Source organism: Triticum urartu, chromosome 1A (assembly GCF_056163025.1).
Source record: "Triticum urartu cultivar PI428250 chromosome 1A, HENAU_Tu73, whole genome shotgun sequence".
Lineage (NCBI taxonomy): Eukaryota > Viridiplantae > Streptophyta > Magnoliopsida > Poales > Poaceae > Triticum > Triticum urartu.
Genome location: NC_141873.1, coordinates 463685941 through 463691385, shown reverse-complemented (window position 1 = coordinate 463691385; position 5445 = coordinate 463685941). Strand labels below are relative to the sequence as shown.

At 47.5% G+C, this 5445-nt stretch overlaps 1 pseudogene across 1 annotated transcript; it reads right to left on the bottom strand.

Moving 5' to 3' along the window:
- Positions 1–139: 139 nt before the first annotated feature.
- Positions 140–1880, bottom strand: LOC125535513 (uncharacterized; annotated as a pseudogene). Its single transcript, XR_007294704.2, has 2 exons — positions 1482–1880; positions 140–1289 (listed from the first exon to the last, which is right to left on the bottom strand). The product of XR_007294704.2 is annotated as an uncharacterized LOC125535513 (transcript).
- Between the last annotated feature and the right edge of the window lie 3565 nt (positions 1881–5445).

Sequence of the window (5445 nt, the reverse complement as noted above, 5' to 3'; positions counted from 1 at the left end):
GCCAAGAGCATTTAACAAGTGTGCAAGCTGCTGAAAGAACCAAATACAATCACCACTCTCCTTAGCAACGGCACAAGAGTTAACTGTAATTGATGGGCAAAACAATGAACATAGTAGGCAGAAGGGGACTCATCCATAATTAGTTTTTTAGGCCATTAGCATTACCTCTCATATTACTAGCTCCATCATATCCTTGCCCACGAACCATTGCAAAGGTCAAATTGTAGTCCATAAGCATTTTCTGAATTGCAGCTTTTAGTGTCAACTGTTCATTCTGATACACACCACTAGACTCATCTGCAAGTATTGCAAAATGACCACCGTCAAGTTCTTCAATGACTAGTTTAGTAGTCTCTTGCGCACAACATTTTATCACCTCTTGATGTATATCATGGTGAGTCATCTTGCAGTTCTGTGGAGCATTCTTGAGAACAACCCTGTCAACCTCTTCAAAGTTTCCTGCTAGCCAATTTAGAAGCTCAAGGAAATTTCCTTTATTTAGTGAGTCTTCACTTTCATCATGCCCCCTAAATGCCAGGCCTTGGCTCAACAGAAGTCTCACACACTTGAGTGTCCATGTCAAACGATGTTTATACAAAGCCTTGGATTGTGAGGTGTTTGAAGCAATAGACTCCCTAATTGATGTTGTAGGTGTAGTGAACATATCATATTTTTCTTGAGCTTCAGCATGAGCACTACTAACAGCTCCAATATGCCTCTTCAATCTTCCTTTCATGTTCCAATTATTAAACCCACCATTCACAAATGCATCTCCTCCGGGACTTTTTGTTTTATCCTTGAACAAGTAGCAAACAAAGCAAAAAAGCAGCCTCTTTTTCCACGCTGTACTCAAGCCATTTATGATCTTTAAACCAAGTAGGGGAAAAGCGACGAAAATGTCCACTAAAATCTCTAATTTCAAACTTATGATCCTTTGGTTGACAAGCTCCCAAGTTAATGTATCTCCTTCTAACTCTATCCTGGCCATTGACATGATATGAAGATATAGGGAGTCGCTTGCCGGGATCACGTTCTAGAGCAGCCAAATCTGCTTCAAATTCGGGAATTGATTCACCATCTTCATCAACCGCTTCATCTTCTATAATTGGGATCGTGGAGCCTCTCTCCCTCTCCGGTTGTGGAGTTTCATCATGTGTTGGTACTAGTGCTAGTTGCAGATTGCTCTTAACCTCCTCAGAAATAGGAGTTGGTGTGGACGTAGAAGTTAACTTTCTTGCCTTTGAAGATTTGTCCCACAGTTCGAATAAGCTAACATCCTTTCTTTTCATCTACATCACAATTACATAAACAGAGTAAAATCAGTGGCAATGTGGCATGGACTGTTGAACATTGAAAACAATTTCAAGTTACATAGTAATCACCAAATGAGTCACATAGTAAATACTAAGTAATTCAATTTCAATTTACAAGCAATCACTGAAAAATCTTCAGATTTGTTTAGAAAAGAGAGGGAAGAATACCTTGGTAGATGGCTGGATGCTAAACTAGATGTGGATGGCACGGACTTGGACTGCCGGAGGGCGCTGCCGCGCTGGGGAGGCCGGACCGCCGGTCGCCGGAGTGCCTGAGCCGCAGTCCGCAGAGGAGGTACTGCGCAGAGGTGAAGGGCAGTGGGCAGAGCTGGGCGGGGGCAGAGGGCCGGAGGGTGAGGGCAGGGGAGGGAGAGGGCCGGCCGAAGGGGCGACGGAGAGGCTTGAGATGCCTTGCCTGGCCGCCGGGCGCAGGGCGCCGGAGCCGGACCTAGACGGAGGTGCAGGAGAGGGCCGGCCGCCTTCAGCAGAGCTAGGTTAGGGGAATTGGGGCAGCGAGGGGATCGATTGAATCTGGGTGCTCGACTGCTCGCGCGCCTAACCAAACGCCCCGGCCCAGTGCGTAACGTGGAGTGTTTGGACTGGGCCAAATCTGTATAATATACATAGTAAAAAAAAAATTAGCCGAAAATCTTGGGTATTCCAGGGAAGTCCCTGGAAGACCCCAGCGCCGCCGCTGGGAGTACTACCTCAATGTCAAGCCATGAGCCGCCGCCACACCGTATGTTTATCTATGTTTTTAGTTTTATGTATGAGCTTCGGTGTGTTATGTTGTAGCGGGAACTATATTTATCTAAGTTTTTAAATATGCAGTATGTTTTTTACGATATCTATTCTGTGGCGGTGCATAACTTCTCATGAAATCATTTTAGGGCGAACCGTAAATCGATTTTGCGGGTCGGATGCAAATCTTTTACAGTTGCTCTAAAACAAGAAAAGAGGAAGGCAGAGGACGCTTTCATGCGGCTGACGCAGTCCGATTCATGCAACGCATTCTAGGTTTGACCAACACTTTTTGCCCCCACGGAAATAACAAATCGTACATGGCTGCTAACGCATAGCACGCACCAGCCAGCTTGCGTTTACCAGTTTAAAAGCCTGATTACTCAAATGCAGTTTCCATTGGCTGCTTGAACGATAACCGCACCCTGCCGCTTGCAAGCAAGAACGAGGAAAAAAGGGTCGGTTTGTCGACTGATGCAGGAAAAAGTTGTCAAACGCCTTCACCCACACAACAGAATAAGGGCATCTCCATTGCTGGGCGCTTAGGGCAGGCGCCAGGTTCATAATCCCGGCAGATTAGCGGTTGCCGGGTGTAATCCTGGTGTCAACCCTGGCATCGACGCAAACCATGCATCCAGCCCTTGGTCATTTTCCTTCTAGTAATTAGCGTCCACGTTGTTTAGTTAATTAGCGTCTAGCGTTGAGGGATGAGGCGCTTAGGTGTGTTTCAGATTTTTATTTATTTATTATTTTTTCCATAAGCGCCTATATAAGCTCCTAGCATTGTAGATGCCCTAAAGAAAAGAAACTTTCCTTGCTTTTTATATAGCAACAGAATAACCTTTCACTCCAAGTGCAAGAATAAACACTTTACTTGCATCGCCTGAATGCAGGGAAGTGCCCCTTGTCATTATCCCATGCTGAGCTCTCTAGCAGACGAACTCCACCGACAGTTATTTTCCGTTGGAAATCTATATGAGGATGAATTGCCAAAGTTTTAATTTACAGTTACACGTACGCAACTCACAAGAGACAATCCTGGTAAATTTGGTCGACAGAAGACTTGGTTAATATATTCAGGCTGAAGCTGTCAAGCATGTCTCCAACGGGAGTGGTGATATACTTTATAGTTCAACTTGAGGTGACAATCTCATCCCTACAAGTAATATTTTTTTTGCTTTCTGAAGAAGCATATCCAATATCCTCTGTTCAGCTGGGCCGGCGGCGAGACCGTAGTCGTTGGTACATGGTCGAGGCAATAATGTAAGACTCATAAACAATTACGGGCGTCTTACGGAGCTCACTTCGAACTAACACCCCCCTCCCTGATTTTCAGGGGGTGCGGGCCCTTCCTACCCCGATCCTTAATTATAATGGTCCATGTCAACCAGTCCGTGAACTCCGTAATAAATTCCTTGTTGATGTAGCATTACTCTGGGTGAGGCAGTGCCCCCCCGAATGGGATTGGATCCCTTCGTTCGTGATGTGGTGCCTCTTTGACAAGTGGTCGTTGCGGTGGCTTTGGCCTCTCTCGCTCATCTATCGTGATGGGGTTTCATGGATGGAGCAAGAGGTGTGTGCTTCCTTTCGTGGTGGGTGGCATTTGCGCGCTTTGACGGCGAAGAGAGGTTCGAGGTATGATGCCAAGGTGACGGCTCCGGATGACGGGCTACCCGCTCGGCTCTTTGGCAAGCTCCGTGGTCGCGGTAGTGCCTACACTCCTTAGTTGCCCCCTCTCTCTCTGTCGCCGTTCCTTCTCTTTTTGTATGGCGTCTCCGATTCAATCGTACACTAATCATACACGCAAACGTGTACGATTAAGATTAGAGACTCATGAGAAGATATCACAACACAACTTTACAAATAAAATAAGTCATACAAGCATCATATTACAAGCCAGGGGCCTCGAGGGCTCGAATACAAGAGCTTGATCATAGACGAGTCAGCGGAAACAACAATATCTGAGTACAGACATAAGTTAAACAAGTTTGCCTTAAGAAGGCTAGCACAAACTGGGATACAGATCGAAAGAGGCGTAGGCCTCCTGTGTCGGGGATATACCCCGCGGTATGACCCGACTGGAGTTGTAAACCGGCTGGGACTTGGTAAACCGACGGATGGTAAACCGGCGGAGAGTTAAGACAGAGAGTCAAGACAGATGGCTAAGACAGACGAGAAACCGGCTGGTGTTAAACCGGCAGACAATGATAAACCGGCTGGTGTTAAACCGGCAGACAATGTTAAACCGGCAGACGTTAAGAAGCCCAGGAAGGGAAGTCAGAATAGTTTAAGTTAAAGTCCGAGTTGGACTCCACATGTAACCCGCCCCTTCAACATATATAAGGAGGGGCAGGGCACCCCGAGAGGGACAAGTTCCACAAGTTGGACAAGTTAGATTTAGACAATAGCTCTCAAGATAGAGCACTCTTGTAACCGTGGTCATCATCATCAATATCAATGAAGCAGGATGTAGGTTTTTATCTCCACCGTGAGGGGCCGAACCTGGGTAAAACATCGTGTCTCTCGTCCCGCTCAACCCCTCTCAAGCTACCACATAGATGCGTTGGTCTCGCGACTAAGTCCTGACACTAAGAACATCTGCCGTGACAATTCCACGACAGTTGGCGCCCACCGTGGGACCCGCGCACGGTGGTGTTGAGTTCTTGAAGAGATCTCTCACAGGGATTGAGAAGTTTGCGATTGATCAGATGAACGAAAGATTGTTTTGTGATCAGAATCATGATTAATTTTGGGGTTTACAACATGAAGTTTGAGATAAAAAGGTTAGGGTTCCTTCGCCTACACCGCCGGACATGACAAGGTGATTCGTTGAAACCGCTTCTACGCCAAATCCGAGGTCGACAAAGAGTTGATATACTGCACGTATGATACAAATCGTTCCAAAGTTACGGCTGGATCCGCCGAGTTCTATAAAGTTGTTGCTGCTGGGTTACAGGCTAAAGTCCCGTGGAGATCAACTACTAAGTACGACTAGTACTTTGCAAAATCAATCAGAGCTGGATCGGAGAAAATATTCAAGAAAGGAAAGTCCTGGGCGAACGATTCGTCAATCGAAAAAAAAATCAAAGCAACCACGACCCGGATTGGATGGGGTCAAGGGCGTGGACTCCCTCCACCGCCACTGCGGCAATCGCTGCACCTCGAGCCGCTTTCGAGCCGCCCTCTGCCGATACCGTGGCCATGGCTGCACCCCGGACCGGACGCGCCTGGCCGGCCGGCCTCTACCGCAAACCGCCTCCGCTGGCCTTGCTCTACGACCGCGGGTCTACAGCAGTCGCCGCTTCGCTCCGCTTCTACTGCCTTCTTTGTCGGTCGCGCCTCGCCTCTTCTGCCGCTATGGCCAAACCGCCAACAGCCGGGCCGCCGTGGA